Below are 20496 nucleotides of genomic sequence, written 5' to 3' on the forward strand. Positions count from 1 at the left end.
ACATTTAGAACAATTAACTTTGATTGACATTTCCTCATATTTGATAATTACAATACTATTTATATAATATTATATAATACAAAATAAAGCATTCCAATAGATTTACATTGTAGTAAAACTTGCTTTTATAATTTAATAATATGGTAATTATTTATTTAAATGTGCTGCATTATAACAATCTAAATGTATAATATAACTCGTATTGAGTTAACTGCATACCCCGGGTTGTACAAAAAAATAAAAATGGTTCAATAATTCTTTAAAATTTAATGAAGTTATGTATCACGAATGTCATATTTATTTATTTATTATTACTATTTGTTATCAACACAGTTATTTGTAGATTTTGGATATATAAAAACTTGACCAATCAGGAAAATGCGAGAAGGCCTCTTACTAGAAAAACTTTAAAACCAATAATTTTCCGTAAATTGGGTAAATATTTATATATACAGCTAAAGCCTCTAAACTTAATATGTGGAACACGTAAACGGGTTGAAATATGTCCCACCGTTTGATGCAGCCATGTTGTAAAGAACTTCATGAAAAGTAAAAATACGACGTTACTATTCCAAGGTTAATATTAAAATCTTTCGTCAGGTGATGAAGATAAGAGATAATCATGAACTATTGGCTCTTAAGGTACTTATTATTTTCTTATGGTAAGTAAAACTCTTATTTTAACATGTAGGTGCATTTTTTTAGAAAAGTTTCTTAAAAAAAGTGTTTCCTAATTAATATAAATAAACATATTATATACATAGTTCAAAAAATAGTATTTATTTATTCTATGTAAATCTTTTAGTGCTAATTAAATTTTTTTTTTTTTTAACTCAAAATTTCGACGAAGAAGTGTATTTTTAAAGATAGAAACTGCAATGTAGCTATAATGGGGTAGTGTATCTTTGCAGATACAAATATCAAATTAGCATCACGTGACATTGTATCTCGATGACAAGATACTCGCATTAACTAAAAAACAGATCATAACAAAAAATTATGCGGGATATGACATAATAAGTAAAATAAAATATGGTTTGGAATTTTTGTGTCAGTTTTTTATTTATGCCAAGTGTATAATTAATTACAATAATATTAAATCTTATGATTTTACAATATATCATCTATCACTAAAGACAAAATCCTTGTATGTATAGACGAGAGTCTCTAAATAGAAATATGTTTAAAGTAACTACAATATAACTATTAACAGACAATAATAGTAAACATACATAATTCAACTATTCAGAACCCATGTAATCATAAAAGACAAATGGGTAAAGGATTAAGAAATATAATATTTAAATATTTAAATAATAACAATAGTATTAAGCAAACAAAAAATATGTTACAATCCAAACCATTGCTTAAAAGAAAATGATAAATATATATATATTTTTTTTTATTTTAATACATGAATATTATTGTATAGTATTCATATTTTATTCACATTTATTAATTAGTAATAAATTAAAACTTACAAATTAAAAAAAAAAAATTTTGGCGATTAAGGAGGTTTTTATACAATTTTAAACCAGTTATCAGATATATGTTATGGTGTATAATTTTTTTACGGTTAATTTTATAATTGTTTACTTGAAAAAAATCTAGGTATATGATAAATAATGTACAGTAAAGCGTAATGAAACGATGATGAAATACCATCATGGCCCAGGTATATTAATTCACATACAAAACTTAAATAACTATTAATATATGTATATATTTATTTAATAAAAAAATTAGATTGTGTATGCTTGCATCTGGTCACTTCTTATTGTGGAAATGAAATTGTCTTAAAAAAGAAAAGAATCTATTTTTTTCTCTAATGCATGGAGTTGTTTATTCCTAGCGGCAACCAGCTAATTTACTAATTTACATTGCATTATCTATCACTAAGGATGAAATCCTTGTATTGATAGAAGAGAGTCGTTAGAGAATAATAGCAAAAGAAAAAAATGTTTAAAGTAACTTTAAAAATACTATACAGGAAATTATATAATAATACATAATTTAATCATTCAGAACTCACATTAAACAGGCGATACTAGTAAACATACATAATCTAACTATTCAGAACTCGTTTAAACAGTTAAAAGATAAATGTCTAAAGGATCAAAAAATAATATTTAAATATTGATATAATAACAAAAATATTTAGCAAACGAAATATTTTATACAATCCAATATATTACTTAAAAGAAAAGAATATCTTTTATTTTATTTTAATACTTTTAATAAATGTTTATTAACAATATCTTAATTAGTAATTACAATTTTTCAATGTTTTTTCATTAGGTAGCTTTTTGGATGACCTTTTACTCTTGACTTGTGACAACCATCTAATAAGGTATCTAAGTATAAAGTTTAATACATTATTTATGTTAATATAAGAACGATTTTATTTTTTATAATAATTCGAGCATCCAAAATAGATTGCTAAGTTTATTTTAGAAATACTCATACTGTTAATCAATTATCATGATTGTTATTTTTAACAATAATCGCAGCATCCAAATACTAGTTACGTTATGGTTAAGGTGAAAAGTTGGTGTTACAATTTTTTACTACAGGAAACCGGCTTATATAAATATTACTGTCAGCCCTAATTTTATAAAAATTCTTTAGAGTTGGTTAATAAAACAGAAAATATTTACAAATCGGCTTCAAAAACTATAACCAAAAGCTAAAAATGTGCATGTATTTGTAGTCCTAGGTTATAACAATACTTTAGTTGCGGTGTATTTACATATTATGTATAACATAAAATACTAAATAATTACCTGATCAAGTACATCATACCGGTACGCAATATCTTCGGCAACTATCTCCTCAATCCTTTTTAAAGAGCATTTGCCAGGACGATCCTCTTCTAATTTGGCATTGACCTAAAAATAGTATTTTTAAATTAATGTTTTTGTATTTATTATATCAGTTCAAATTTAAGTGAATTTTTGTTTTTGACAACAATTCGAGCATCTTTATATTAGTTAGGTTATAGACAAGTTTAAGTTTAGTTAGAAGTTAGTGTAACAATTTTTATTTGTAGGAAACCGGTATAAATCACTTTTATTGTCTATCCTAAATTAATAAAAGGTCTTTAAAATTCGTTAATAAAACAGAAAACATTTCCGAATATGTTCCAAGAACTATTACTAATAACAAAAAATGTGTATCAAATAAGATGCCTGTGTTTAAATAATACATAATTATATAAGTTGCGCTACTTTTACATTTGTTTAAGATAAAAATCTAAGTATGAATCACCTCAATCATGAACGCTTCGTCTTCGGCATTTATCTTCGTAATATCTTCAGCTGAAACAATTTTAATGAATACAATAAAATCTTGTACCATTCGTTGTACAAAAAATGTGTTTTTTATTTTTATTTGGTAGGTACCACAAATCAATATAGTTATGGTATAAAAAACAGTTTTTTAGAATTTTGTGTTTAAACTTATTACTTACTACTGACATTAATATTTGGTTGGTCACCTTGTAGGCGTTGGATGATTCGAAATTTCCTTTTAATCAACTATATTGAAATTAACATAATTCTTATGAAATATTTTAATATCTTTATGAGTATAGTTTTGAGTTTCAAACTGTATACTATATTAGATAATAATGCTAGTTAATAACTTATAAGCCAATTAATAGTGTATATATTTATTAATGTACATTTAGTGTTGCCAGTTTTTAATAAAAGTCTAGTCTAAAAGTTTTAAAACACAAATTGACTGAGCGTATTAAATACATTTTAAATTTATATTAATTTGTTTAAAATAACAAACTAGTAATAACCAATTTCAAATTTTTTTTTATCAAAGCAGATTTTTTCATTATTTATGATAACCTTTGGATTTTCGACTTTAATATTTAAAAAACATTTTTTTTTTATAATTATAAAATATAATTTATTATATCAGTTTATTTATAAGAAGATTATTATGTTTACAAAATGTTGAGTATCCAAATGTTATTTAGATTATAGGATTTTTGAAAATTTAATATAAAATTTTCTTTTTGTAGGAATCCGGCACAAAAAATCATAACTGTCAGCAGTAACTTAATATAGCTCTTTATATTTGGTTAGTAAAACAAAGAGTATTTTAAAATCCCTTTCAAGAACTATTAGCAAAAGCTAAAATTGCGCATAGATTTGTAGTTCTGTGTTAAATAAACACATTATTATATGACTGCGCTACTTTTACATTAGTTTAAAATAAAATACTAAATTTAGATTACCTTCATATGCTCCGTTTCATAAGTTTTCTAAAAAAAAAGTATTAAACATCAAAGTAACATTTGTTATAAATCCAGTTTAATTTTTATTCATACTATTATACTCAAGATGTTATTTCTAAAACAACCAAATCCTTGCTTCACTTTTTCACAATTTATTATGATTTTATTTCAATATTAGAATTTTTGTTGTCATTAAAATAATACGTTTTTAAAAAAATAATTCATTTTTTTTTAATTTGCAATGCATTATGTAGGATTTATATAATAGTCCTTATATAACATTTTGAGTTTTTAAACCCGAAATAGTGTAACGTTTAAGATTAAATATTATATATTAATTACTCTTTTTTCAGCCTATTATGTTCTGAAGATCTCTTAAAAACAACTATGTTATATAAAATTAACTCTTGTTGTACATCTATTTTAATATTTAACATACACATTTTTGTTAATATTAAAAATTGTATTCTTATAAAATGTGGTGGAATGTTAGTTGCACTCTTTTCATCTCTATAAGATAAATTTAAAAGTATGAATTACCTGATCAAGGTGCTTAATTTTGTCCATCTTAAAAACAAAGTATTAAACATAAAATTAAAACTTCATTCAATGTATAATTATTTTTAACATATACATTTTTTAAAAAAATTATTTAACATTTTTACAACTAATACAACTTTTATTTTAGTCGAAGGTGTGTTAAAATGAATTGTTGTTTTTTATGGTTTGTAACGATTGAATATCGAGAGTAGTGTTCCAAAATCCTAAAAAGTCCTAGCCAATTAGAAAACTCATTCATTATACCGTAAACACCTTCATCGGAACCTACGCAGACGACACAGCTACATTAGCTGCTGATCCAGATCCACTAATCTGCAGTCAACTTCTGCAAACTCACCTCAACATGCTATCTAAGTGGTGTTATACTTGGAAAATTAAAATAAATGAAATGAAATCCACCCACATCACTTTCACCATTCGTCAAAATGACAGTCCTGAAATAACCTATAACAACACCGTAATTCCACATTCAAGGGAAGCAAAATACCAGGGTTTGTTATTCGATAGGAGACTCACTTGGGGACCCCATCTTAAAAGCAAACGGAAACAGTTAAACACTCGCCTACATTTAATAAGACCACTCGTTCAGTCCAATCCGAATATTTCTAACCGCTTACTTTTATACAAATCTCTCCTTTTACCAATGTGGAGCCTCATGAAGACCTCGAAATCGCTATAGTCAAAATGACCGCATCTATATTCTATCTAAGACTACACTACGAAATGCATTGCCATTCAAACCAACTTGTCACCCAGCTGCACTCAAAAACACTTCCGGGCAATCCAAACAGACCTACTCAATGCATGTTAACTTAATTTAAATTCTTATGTACAGGTGGCTCAAATGTGACCCTCCTCCTCGCCGCCCTGTCATTTTATTGTTCCTCCAGCAAATTTACTTATTGTACATAGAATAGTAGTGATTGGAAATATCCTAATAAACGTAAATAAAAAAATTAATAAAACCTTAATTTAAAATTTGTCTTATTTATTACAACGGCCCGTCGTTGTAGACCAATGAGGCCACTATAGATCTTGTATGTTGGAAACTTGACGAGCCTAAACTAAAATTTAAAAAAATCCCACCACAGGCATACCGATTCATAAAAAAGGCGATGAATCAAATTGTGAAAATTATAGAGGCATTTCACAGCTTAACTCAGCTTATAAAGTGTTTGCGAAAATACTATTAAAACGGCGAACACCATTCATAGAAGAAAATTTAGGCGAATACCAGTGTGGATTTCGAAAAGTGAGATCAACAATAGAACAGCTCTATCAACAATAGAATAGGGCGAATAACAGAAAAAAAATATGAATTCCGCCAAAACATCTGGCAGCTATTTGCTGATTTTTAAAAGGCCTATGATAGCATACATCGACAAAGCCTATACAATATAATGGTAGAGTTCGGAATCCCACAAAAATTAGTGGCCTTGACAAAAATGTTCATGGAAGACACACAGTATCAAATAAGGGTCGAACATACTTAAAGCAGAGAGATTCATTATCCCCTACTTTATTTAATATAGCATTGGAAAAAGCTATAAGAGAGCTATAAGGAAAATGCAAATAGAAACCACTGGAGTAGCGATCGGTCAACAACATATACAAGTACTGGGTTTTGCAGATGACTTAAATATATTAGGAAACTCCATGGAGGATACGGAAAAAGCAGCCCAAGCCCTCGAGCAAGCAGCCAGCAAGATAGGGTTGAAAATCTATGCCGAAAAAACCAAAATAATGGAGTTGCTAGGTAACGGAGACAACCCTGATACGGGGTCCCTAACTTTCGAAAAAGTTTATGAATTTCGGTATTGAGTACTAAATATGATTGATCAAGGGAAATAGGAGTCAGGATAACAAAGGCTGAAAGAGCGTCATTCGCCTTAAGTAAGTTCTTAAAATCAAAATTGTTCTCAAAGCAAACCAAAGTTAGACTATATACGGCAATAATAAGGCCTACGCTCACCTATGGCTGCGAAGCATGGACTACCACCAGTACAACTGAAAGAAGGTTTAGGACTTTTGAAAACATAATTTGGAGGACAATTTGTGGACCAATTAATGATAACGAAAATGCAGCTTGGAGAAGAAAATTTAATGAAGAACCGCAAAACGAATTGAGAATTGCATCAGTCATCAGCTTCATAAGAGGGCAAAGGATTCAATGGCTAGGACACGTGATACAGAGAAGCGATGATGATATAAGTAGAGCAGTCCTAAATTGGAAACAAATGGGAAAAAGACCTCGAAAGAGGCCCAGGAAAAGATGGCTGGATGTTGTGGAAGAAGACCTTGAAAAATTGGGAGTACAGGAATGGAGAAAATTAGTTCAGGATCAAGAGAAGTGGAGGGATATTGTGGTGGCGGTCAAAACTCTTAGAGAGTATTAAGTGCCAGAGGAAGAAGTCTAAACCAAGCATTAACAAAACCAGCACAGTCTAAAATTGCTGAATCAGCCAAAAATTTGTATTTTCCTACTGCTTCCCCCCCCCCAAATACATTTTTTTGAAAGTTACCTTTGAAACTTAAATGGTAACATATATATTTTACTAAATTTTTAAATTAAGAATATTTTACTAAAAATGTTAACTAGCTTATAGCCAATTTTGAACCACTATTTTTAATATTATAAGAGTTTACATGTTTAGACGGGAGGTGAAGTGCGGTTGGGAAGTATTACAGATGATACTAAACGTACAATGTACGTTTTTTAGCAAGTGTTCTTTAGACTATGAAAATAAAGTTTTTAAAATATGACTCAAAACACAATGATATTTGTAAAATAACAAACGATACATGTTTTTAAAAATAAAACACTCATGTAAAGTGAAACTTAATTTCATATTCTTAAAATTCATTGTGATTTTATTTCAATATTACAGCTTTTGTTGTCATAACCATAATTTATAAAAAAAGAAAATAATTATTATGTTTTTAATTTTGTATAGGTATAATATAGTACTTATATAATAGTCCTTATACAACATTTTAATTACCTGAACCAAACATAGCCATATTTTTACATTTGCATAAGATAAAATATTAAATATGAATTACCTCTTCCCTGAGCACAGCATTTACTGCATTCTTTAAAACCAGTTTTAAACATAAAATTAATCCTTCTGTTAAATACATTTAGGTTTTTAACATATACATAATTTCTATGATTAAAATTGCAATTACGGTTACTTTTTTAATAATATATTTTTAAAATTAACTCTAATAACGCTTACCATTTCCTTCGGTGTGACTGAATATGTTTGTTTTAAAAAACAAATTAACAAACATAACGCAACAACTTGTTTTGCATGCATAATTATTATTGCAGTAGTTTTTCAAAATTCTTAAAAATAATTACTACAATACTATAGTGTAGTATATAAAGACTAATTTGTTAAACTTTTGAGAAGAAAAAACGTGTATATAATATGAAGTAAAACCAGAGTCTACAAAATATACTTAAGACAAACCTAACAGTTTTGCTTTGTAAATGCGACGAGTAGGTATATCAAATGAGGTCACAGTTGTACTTAGCTGTTGTTCTAAAATGTGTACGTGTGTTGTGTTATACTTCAAATATCTACACTATTATAACTATTATAGATATTTATTTATTTACAGACGGAGAAAAGGTGTCGTTATTGAATCGATCCCATTAAAACTCTACGACCTACGGCAATATTTCGAATTTCTGTACTCACTATTTGAGGTTAGAAAACGTGTTTTTTTCTATACTATTCTTGTTGTACTAAACGGCAAACGGCGTTTGCCGTTTTTTCTCTCGGCCGCCGCGGCCATTTTTATATTATTTAAATCTTATACAAGGTGACACCCTTCTGTATACAGGGTGTCCCTAAAGTTCATTGCAAACATTTACAATTTTTTTTAAATTCGAATACTGAGTGACACCAGTGCTAATGTACAGAGTGTACCGGGACGCCCGGGTACCTAAAATTCAATTTTTTTAATTTTACCCCACCCCCCGCTAACTTCAAACCGCCATTACGGACGAACCAATTGTTTTTCGAACCCCGGGTCAACGGTTCCTGCCTTGACCCGCCAAGGCCCATTACATATTATAAATTACACCCACCCCCCCTCCTTTTTTGAATTTTTGAGAGTCAATAACTACGTGGCAACGCGTCCGATCGGGACCGTGTAAGCGTTGAATATTTTGTTTTAACATAGTCTACGAGACCCGCCACACTCCGGGGACCTAAAATCCCTTTTCAGGGACTTAAGGGTCCTGGCCACAATTTTGGACCCAGGCCCGTCAAACTCGCCACGCGCCTTTGTTTAGACGACATCTAGAGGCCCTCCAATTTTCATGGCTTAATCATAACTTCCTGCAGTGCTGTATTTAGACAATTCACGCGCCGAGGCAACACATTTGAGCCGCCCTTTTATAACACTGTATACAATTTTAAATAATGTTTCAAATAGTGACAATTAGTACATCAACATAGCAGTAACCAGAATTATGGCGTCTCAAGGAGATACCAAATACCTACTATTGTACACATACACGCCCTACAACAGCTACTCGATAATATTGAAGGGGACTATCTCATCGCCGCGGACTTCAACGCCTACTCGCGTCGGTGGCTTAGGCGCCAAACTGAAGATATAGGTGAAGTAATTGAAGTATTATTTATTGTGCAGAACGGACTTATATTGGCTAACCACCTGTCAAACTACACCACGTACTCTGGCCCCACTGGTGCCTCTAACGTCGATGCCACTATTGTTTCCAACAACCTGCAAGGCATAGGCAGCAATTGGTCTGTAAGACCTCAAGTGATCATAGAGTTATATGTTTTGTACTGGGCGCAGATTTGGTGGCCACGGTCGCAAACCCAGACAGGATCTACTCCACTGAAGTGAATTGGGAGCGCTTTATGGTCAACTTGGTCAATTTACTTACAGAGTCCGAGCAGATCCTCTCGTATGGACAACTAAACGTGAAGTCTAAATGCCTCGACGGCATACTGTTCAGGGCAGCTAAGACCGCCTCAATACCGACATAGGTGCGCAACTGGCTGACACCTCCCTGGTAGTCGCAAGAACATGCTGGCAAAAGGCGCGCATTGAAAAGAGCCGCTTCTGCCGTTTCTAGGTTTAATAGGTCTATTAAGAATTGCATCTTTAAATATACAAACTGCAAATTAGCTAAATTGTTGTAGTGTATCTTTTCATTTACAAATATCAAATTAAAGTCACGTATCAGTGTATCTTTAAAGATACAAGCTCTAATTATGAAACTGTTCATTTAAAAAAATTAATTCTATTAGTGAAAAAAAAAATATGTTTTCAAATTTTCGTGTCATTTTTTTATTTGTGTCTAGTGTATGATTAATTACAACAATATTAAAACTTATAATTTTACACTACATCGTGTATCACTAAGGACAAAATCTTTATATTGATAGGCGAGAGTTTCTAATGAAAAATTATAAAGAACTACAACAATAATAAACAGGCAATAATAGTAAACATGCATAATCTAACTATTGAAAACCAGTGTAAACATGAAAGACAAATGTGTAAAGGATCAAGAAATATAATATTTTAATATTTATATAATAACAATAGTATTAAGCAAACGAAATATATGTTACAATCCAAAGCATTGCTTAAAAGAAAAAGTTATATATTCGATTTCATAGTGATGTATTTTTTTCTGTAGTAATGTAGTCATCCTTGTGTCACCGAACCTTAAATAAATATAAAATTGAATTTATTATATCAGTTTAAAGTCCATTTTTATTTTTAACAATAAATCGAGCATCTAAATATTAGTTAGTTTACGGGTCAGCTAAGGTTTGGTTAAAAGTTAGTGATACCATTTTGTTTGTAAGAAACCGACTTAAATAACAATAGTTACAGTCAACCCTAAGTTAATATAAGGTGTTTAAAATTGTTTAATAAAACAGAAAATATTTCAAAATTTATTTAAAAAACCATAACCAAAAGCCAAAGTTGTGCATCGAGTTACATGCCTGGGTTAAAACCATACATTATTATGTATGGTTTCGCTAATATACATGTTTTTAAGATAAAATACCAAATATCGATTACCTTATTCAATTTCCATCATCTGCGGCAATGGTGAGACTAGGTAAATCGGACCTTCTGTAAAAAGTTTTGAATTAGTTTCGAAATACAGTTAAAACAGTTTTAATAAATTCAACAAAATCGTCTACCATTTGATACATTTGTCATTATGATACTTTAAATTGTGTAAGATACCACAAATAAAAAGAAATAAAGTAAAAAAAAACGTTTGTTCGAAATTTGTCTTTAAACGTAACTTACCTAGGAAATTATTTACTAATTGGGGATAGCGGGTACGCCATAGCACATTGGCCTTTTCCGCTATCTGAAATTATATTAAAATATTTAGAATTGTTTAAATAAAAACATTTTTCCTATGACATCTTTTATTACTAGTTGATTTTATATTTCAAGAATTATAAACTATAATCTAATAATGCTAGTTAATAACATAAAAGTCAACCAATAGTGTTATTAATCTACTAAAAATCGAGGCTAAATACATTGACTAAGCGCATTAAATATATTTTTAATTTATACAAATTTGTAGAAACTTTAAAATTGCAAAGTATGTATTTTCAATTTCAAAAAATAATTTTATTAAAACTCAAATTCTATTGCTCAAAATAACCTTAGGTTTCTTGACTTTACTAAATATTTTTTTTCAAAATTTAAAATATTAATGCCCCTTTTTTAAAAATCGATTATCAGTTTAAATTTAAGTTAATTGTTATTTTTATTAATAATTTGAGTGTCCAAATATTAGTTAGGTTATAGTTTTGGTGAAAGGTTAGTGTTAGAATTTGTTGTTGTAGGTAACCGGCTTATATAACACATTACTATCATCCGTAATTGTATATACCAAAAGCCAAAAATGTGCATTTATATGTAGTCCTGGGTTAAATCAAAACTTTATTATGTGAGTTGCGATACTTTTACATGTGTTTAATATTAAGTACTAAAATATATTATTTACGTCATTCAGGTACGCATTATCTTCGTTAATTATCCTCGCATGCTCTTCTGGTGAGACTGGGACAATCGGAACACCTAAATAAAGCTTTGAATTAGTTCCGAAGTACAGTTAAAATTTGATGATTACAATAATGTCGAGTACAATTCTTTGAGTATAAGTGCGGATTTTCATTTGGATTTTTTCAATATCAAAATAATAATGGAATGTATATATATTTTTTTTAATTAATGATAAAACTTTATCCTTACCGTCGTAATCAGTCGTTGGTTCTTCACCTGATACTATTTTGTAGATTCGAAATTTCCTGTTCAATATTTCCTTTACCTAAAATGATATTAACATGATGTTTTTTTTGAAAAATTGTAATACTTATTTTAGTATAGTTTTAAGTTTCAAGAATTATACACTTTTATATAATAATACCAGTTTATAACATGTAAGCAACCCGTTTAAGATTAAATACTAAATTTGGATTACCATTTGGCGGGACGCATCATTATTTTCCTTAAAAAAAAAAAAAAATATATTAAACACAAAATTAAAATTTGTTTTAAACAATTTATACTTAAAACATATACTTTATTTTTTAATTTAAAAAAGTATTTTCAAATAAAATGTAGTTTTTTTTATTTGCGTCATTTTTTCATCTGTTTAAAATAAGAATATTAGTATAGATTACCTTATGCAGTCGCAGAATGTCCTCCGTCTTAAAAAAAAAGTATTTAACACTTCTTTAAATTTATAATAACTTTTAACAAATCCTTTTTTTTTAAATTATTAAAAATGTTTTCAACTAAAAAGTAGTAGGCATGTAGTTGCGATTACTTTTTTCATATGGGTTTGTATAGTTCATTTTCAAAATTAACTTAAGTATCCATTACCTCGTGCTTCTCTGTTAGTATAGAAAGTGTTTTTTTTAAAAAAATAATCTATTATACATTAAACAATAACTGGTTTTGTGTGCATAATTATTTATAAATTATTCAAAAGTTATTAAAATGTGTAAAAAATAATACTACACTCCCCCTTTTCTCCTGTCCTGAACTTGAAACTTAAAAATAACTTCAAAATCGGTTATCCAAAACTGGTTATTGACCAGTCAAATGTTTAGTACATTATTCTCAAATTAAAAGTTTATGCAATGTACCGGGTGATTGGTTAACTATGGACCACTCAATATCTTAGAAGATATTAGACTTTTTTAATAATTTTTTTTTTGTATTATTATAGTTATTAGGTGGGACAAATTTAATGTATTTTTCAAAATTTTAACACCATCCCTTATGCGTTAAAACCATATCAACTTTGGATTTTTAAATGGTAACCCCCAATTTTTTTTTGATGATCGTGTTTATTTTTTTTAAATTTAATTTTAGGCGTAAAAACTAGGTAAATCGATTGAGTAGTTAACGAGCTACACAGTTTTAAAATTAAAGGGAGTGTAAAAAATAAATTAAATATCTTGGAGACGCTAACATATTAAGGTGACTGCTCTCTGTTATTATTTATTGACAATTAACTTTGACAATAGCTATAGTAGCGTTTAAAAATCATAACCGTACCAAACACTATTTACTTTAGGTAAATAATTCACCGATAGTAAATAATAATGATAACCGCTATATCGACTGACAAATATACCACCACTACACACTTCTACATTTATTTTATAAAATAGTAAGTATGTTTAATTTGTTATCAATACCCTGTGTATATTTTTCCAGCATTTAGCAATTATATGTTTTGGTTAATTTGACACATTTTGATTAGTCATGCGATTTGTACGTCTTAATTTCATAGTATATTATAATAATATAGTATCATAACTTACTAGATCTATGAACTTGTCAACATTTATTGTGTTTTAAATAATAACATTGATATTAAATATCCATAATCAATGTGAATACCAAGATGGAGTTTTGCTCAAGTGACAAGTCTATAAAACCTATAACCTTACTTATAAAATGTATGCACATCAAATATCAAAATTAAAGGTACTTATAATAATAATATGTTATTTAAAATAAATAGAGTAATTTGAATTATGCTTGATGATATTTTAATTAAAACTTTTATTCTTACAGTATTATGTCTTTGTTCTGAGAAACTTATAAATGTGTAGTTTTGTGTTTTAACATATTGGTATCTGAATTCAAAGAAAAAATATAAAATTTTTTATGAAAAAATTGAATCTTCAATCATCATTTACTGAATCAATAATAGGTAAGATAATGTATTTATTAATATAGGTGTATTGTATAAGTACATTTTTTTATTAGAAAAATATAATTAATCGTTTTTTATTATTCATGAACATATAAAATGTTTTTACATAATAAGTTTTTTTGGATTACTTATGTTTATCATACTTAATATGTTTAATTAAATAGCGTTACTTAAAAATTAACGTTTAACTTAAAAATTATCATACTTATATAATTATAAAAAATATATGTGTATACTGATATTTGTTGCTTAACCATATAATTATTTAAGTATCTAAGGAACTTATTTAATTTTTTTAATTATATGTTTCAGTATGTTCAATATTAATATGGACTATCTCAACTTAAATTGATATTTGTTATTGTCTACAACTACACTACTACCAACGTCAAATTTGGTGTATTATATTATTGTAGTCAATCAGTCTAATCTAATTCCATCAATACATTGTCGAATGTTGTGGTATTCAATTTTCAGTAAATTTATAGGTGTTTTATTTTAAGGTAAAATATATAAGATCATCAGTTTGCAATAATTTAGTTAATTTCTGTGAATTCATCTCTAACAATTTATTTTTATTATTATTATTTTTTAGTTACTGTGGCACACTATTGCAGATAACGGTTTTCCATTAAGTCAGTAAGAAGAATAAGATGGATTCACAAGTTCAAATCAAATATTAGACAACTATATATATTTAATTATTCAGCTAAAAATGTAATTCAATAAAATAATTTAAAAGTACTTTATCATTTTAAAAGTGACATAAAGTTTTTAAACTCTAAGTATTTAAACACACATATACTTAACATATCTATAATTATTATACATTATTTATTAATTATTAATGATGAATTCTTTATTTAATATTAATTTAATCTAAAATGCTGCTGAGAATGTTAATATTTCTAAAATATGTTATTGTCTTAATCCAAATCTTGAAATTATTTTCATGATGGCATAGTTTTGGCATTAGCTATTACAGAATTTATTGACAATTTTCTAGTGGTTTACGATTAAGTTTTTATAAGTAATAAAGTAAATAAAATTATAAAACACAAAATAAAAAAAAAAAAAATGTCAACTATTGGATTAAGTGTAAAAAAGTAAATTGAATGAATATACTTATAAATATTTTTTAACTTGAATATGTAAATGGAGATGGATTTCTTCTAGTGGGAAATCATCAAACAAACTTTACCGTCCAAGGTAACTTCCTATAAATACATCACTATATACAGCAATATGTTGTACCTCTATTATTTACAAGTTAATTATAGATATGTTAATTTTATTTAGTCTTAGTTTTTCAATATGATTTAGCAAATAACAATGTTTATTCGTATCTTATAAGCGTATTATTTATCTTGTTACTTGTTTTTTTATTTTACTATTATCATAATAAACATAGCATAATATAGTATTTAAATGTTTGTTAGTAATATTATTATTGAATTTTAAGCTTATGACTGTTAAAAAAGCCATACAAAAACAAAAAAAATTGTACTTTTTCATTGTCACTCTTTATTTTTGTTTATACCTCGTACAACGAAAAAAACAATCATTTATTAAATAAAAAACATACTTTTACTGTTCATATTATGAACACATTAAAATAAGTAAGAATAGTCAATACTATGAAATATATACAGTATAATATACTAGTATAGTATAGTAGTGTAATATAATAAAGAGTTAATAAATAAATACAGCTTTTAATAATTAAAAATACTGAACTAGAAATAGTTAAAATTGACGCGTTACAACTTTAAATTATAAAAATGAAAATTTATTTTAGTGCACAAGTATTGGATGAACGTATTTCTTATGGAATCCTTTGTTATCTAAACATTTTAAGAAACACACTAGATGCCTTATAAAGATGTTGTTTGACATCTTAAGTACCTATCATAACCAGTTCAGACAAATGCTAAAATAGTTTCTGTACATATTAAGTTTAGTTTTTGTTTATTTCTGTATATATTCTGTACATATTAAGTTTAGTTTTTGTTTATTTCTGTATATATTCTGTACATATTATCTATTAACTGTATGTAATACAACATAATACTAAAAAAAACAAAAAATTGAATGTTATTTATTAAAGTTTTTTTAAAAATATTTTCACTAACAGAATTAATAATTTGACTAGTTAAGACACCAGTACAAGTAACACTTATTAAGACCAAGACGCTAAATATTTAAAGTAAAAACCAAGACGCTAAATAACCATAATAATTGAAAAATTAGAATAATGAACTTTTTTATTAGTTTTCAAGTAGTCGTATTTTTATAATAATTTGTTCTGTGTTGATATTAATCTACACTAGTAACGAATCGTTTTGGTAGAACCACGGTATATACTCTATATAAGACCGTGATTAGACCACGGTAACCTATGGTTGAAATTGAAAAAAAAACTATTTACTAGGGCTCATAATATTGTTTGTTAACAGCAGCTAATGCCTAATATTCAATACGTACAGGTACACCGCACCGCTAGGAACACTACAGAAAAAACAGATAAGAAGACATTACCCATATAATATTGTTATAGATTGATTATTAGTTCGTTTGCATTGTGACCGACGACCGTCAACTATTAACTTTAATCTACAACCGTATCGTTAATCAATCTTATTTTGTGAAACGTGAGATCCGGCGATAAACGATTTTTTTCTTTAGCTGTAAAACTTATAAAAGCATCTCATATAAGCTAATATTATAATATTGTAGTACTAAGCTATAACTTTAAAAGTACTTGTCTGATTTAGCTAGTTTTTACGCCTAAAATTAAATTTAAAAAAAATAAACACGATCATCAAAAAAAAATTGGGGGTTACCATTTAAAAATCTAAAGTTGATATGGTTTTAACGCATAAGGGATGGTGTTAAAATTTTGAAAAATACATTAAATTTGTCCCACCTAATAACTATAATAGTACAAAAAAAAAATAATTAAAAAAGTCTAATATCTTCTAAGATATTGAGTGGTCCATAGTTAACCAATCACCCGGTATGCGGTTACCCTTAAATTAAAATGAAATTATTTATTAAACCAAGTGAGATATTGCGGGGGCTACGATAAAAAAAAATCACCTGTAGTTCATTTTATTCAAATAATGTTTTTATTCAGAAATATCCAACAACATGATTAGTGTTTACTAAGTATGACGCAAAAGACAATGTTATTTGTAAAAAAACAAAACTATACATGTTTTTCAAAATGTTTTGTAAATTGGATGTTATTTTCATATTAGTACAATTTATTGTGATTTTATTTCTATATTAGAGCTTTTGTTGTCTTAATCAGATTTTTTAAAAAAGAAAAGATGTATTGTGTCTTTAATTATATTTAGGTTTTTAGTATTTACATGATAGTTCTCATAAAACACTTTAATTACCTAAACCCAAAATAGCGATACTTTTACATCTGTTTAAGATAAAATGAATTACCTCATCCGTGAACACATCTTCTAATGCTACCTTAAAAACAAAGTATTAAACATAAAATTAACATGTGAGTTAAATCCTTTTTAGGTTATGCAACATTTTTATGTATAAAATTGTAATTGCGATAACAGTGTTTTAATACAAGTTTTAAAAAAATAACTCCAATATCGCTTACCATCATCTCCCTTGTGAGTGTAGAAACTGTTAGTTTTGAAAAACAAATTATTAAAGACAACGCAAAAACTTGTTTTGTATGCATAATTGTTATTTTTTAATTATTCAATAGTTTTTAAAGAGTCTTCAAAATGTTTTAATTCAAATATAGTATATATTTTTTTTTACTCTCAATGCACGTTTATGCGTTGAGAAGAATTAACGTGTATAAAACAAGTGAAGGAAACCTAAATAAACAAAATGTGTTTTACGAAACTTAACAGTTTTGCTACGTAAATGCGTCAAGAAGTTTAATCAAATATGGTCACAGTTGTACTTAGATGTTGTTCTAAAAAGTTTTCCTAGTTTGCGTGTATATTTCAAATATCTACACTATTACAACAATTTTTTTAAAATTTACTAAAACCTATGAATAACATAATGAAATCTTTAAAAACCATTATTTACCCAACTACCCCTTCATGATCATTATGTCTAGCGCTTTATTTTATAATCTTCATGCATAACTATTTATCCATAAATAAACAAGCAATCACCCTGAGCGTTTCATTGTGATTTTTTACTTAACATAATATTTAATTTGTATTTCTCCCTCATTAGAGCAACTCATCATTACATCCTATAATACCCTACACAATATTAGGATTATATATCTATAGTATACGGTGGAAATTCAGCATTGTATCGATTCCAATAATGTTATTTCCCCACTATCGGCTTGTAGGTGCTTAATGCACTGCCCTCTTATTTTGTATAATAATTAATAATTTATACAAATGTAATTATCGTTGGTTACACAATAAGATATAAGGTGTTTAGATTATTGTGGTTCATCGCATATGCGATGCGTTTTAACGCAAACTATTTTACAATCTATTTAATAGGAAAAATTCACAATATATACAACTCTTTTACATTACTAAATCAATGTAAAATATATTTTTATTATTTATTTAGCAGTATTGAAATTGAACCACTTACTTGGCAACGTATCTTTAAAGATGCAAGATTTTGAAATAAATATTCCATTTAAAATATAAAAATATATAGTCTATTTTTATTTTGTATAGATATACTATTACGGTTAATTTTAACAATATCCAGAATCTCGCGCCATAATATATGTTTTTGCATTATTTGTGATTAAAACTTACATGGTGCGTCCTAGGAAAATGTTCAAACAATATAATATAATATTTTACGGTTTCTTGTTTATCAAAAACCGTTGTTGTTTTACCGTACTTTGTTTTGTTGTTTATATTTAAGTATCTATTCTAATATAGGAAATATTTTCTTGCATAGCCGTAAATCCTGATGCTCCAAAAATTAAAGCGAACAATTGTTTTTTACGTTTAAATATAATATCTCTCTCTATATATATATATATATATATATATATAAAATTCTCGTGTCACAGTGTTTGTAACAAAACTCCTCCGAAACGGCTTGACCGATTCTTATAAAATTTTGTGTGTATATTCAGTAGGTCTGAGAATAGGACGTAAACTATTTTTCATACCCCTAAGAACAAGTTTTTAATTTTTAATTAATAAAATATGATTAATTATGATTATCAATAGTATCAATAGTTATCAATACATCTCTATGGTTTTCCATACCACTGAGATACAGTGATCCGATCAGCCGATTGTGTGTCTATTCTAATACACGGGTAACGCCGGGTCGGGACATCATTCTATAAAATTGTCCTAATGTAAACAGTTATTACGTCTTAGTATTGCATTCCATTTGGTTGTTAATAATATTAAAAAAAAATAGCATATATAAACACAATAATATAAAATTATAAACTAGATTACAAGTCATACGATGGTTACATTGATATGTATACAGAAAAAATAAAATCGTGATATACAGAGGAGGAAGGTATCATTCAATGATAGAACCTAACGTAATTTTTTTCTAATTATGATTAATTCGATTAATTTGATTAATGTTAGATTATTAGATATCGAAACCAATGTCTTCGGAGTCAGTGAGTGGAATTTCAGGGGAGTGAATTGGATGCAAGTGTATGTGTGCAACAGACTTAAAGATATAATAAATACATCAAAGGTTCAACTCAAACTGTAGAGCGGCAATAAAGTTTTACATTGTTTTATGCACAAATGTTGAATCCAATTTTAATTTTAACTCTTAATAGGTGCGGGTTTAAGTTAATACGGTATTTTGATTAGTTATGTTTTGAACTTATAAAGTAATTAACTGACCATCCCCCCACGCAAAATAAGTAAAAGGATAATGATACTAAAAACCTAAGTCAAAACTACAAAATTTGTTTTTTTACCGTTAATAATATGTTTTGGTAAACATTTTGTTGTTAAATATATATTTATTTATCATGAGCAAAACTAGTACTATACATTTTAGCCGGTTTAAGAACCATATGCCAAGTTCTATATAACATGCAATATTTTATTTTATGTGTTAACGTTGATGATGATATCGTGTTTGGCGATGTTTTTTATAACAAATAAATAGTGAACCATCAAAGCAGAGATATTACACAGATATTTACATTTAAACTGTTAGACACGTTTCATGCAAACAATATGAATTCAAATTCAGAAAAACAACCATAAACTGATATTCATTTGCACCGCTTTTAACTAATATTGGCACAACTGCGGCAGCGCGAAAATGCAAGTTTATTTGTATAAAATATATAATAATAATAATAGTTATACACTGGCTGCCTTGGATTCTCTGTATTGAATGTTATTTTTTTTTGTCTATTATGCCTTGTCGAAAAAAATGTATAATAATAATAATA

The 20496-nt window shown here is 27.5% G+C and overlaps 1 long non-coding RNA gene across 1 annotated transcript; it reads left to right on the forward strand.

Moving 5' to 3' along the window:
- Window positions 1-13633: 13633 nt before the first annotated feature.
- LOC126836882 (uncharacterized) lies at window positions 13634-14878 on the forward strand. The gene is made up of 4 exons (XR_007685410.1): window positions 13634-13843; window positions 13934-14072; window positions 14388-14578; window positions 14671-14878. It is a non-coding gene; the product is annotated as an uncharacterized LOC126836882 (long non-coding RNA).
- The last annotated feature ends 5618 nt before the right edge of the window (window positions 14879-20496 follow it).

This window comes from Adelges cooleyi, unplaced genomic scaffold (genome assembly GCF_023614345.1).
Source record: "Adelges cooleyi isolate 19-005CV unplaced genomic scaffold, UGA_ACOO_1.1 ACOO_flye_CR_arks_rails_tigmint_CR_PRNA_247, whole genome shotgun sequence".
In the NCBI taxonomy this organism is placed as follows: domain Eukaryota; kingdom Metazoa; phylum Arthropoda; class Insecta; order Hemiptera; family Adelgidae; genus Adelges; species Adelges cooleyi.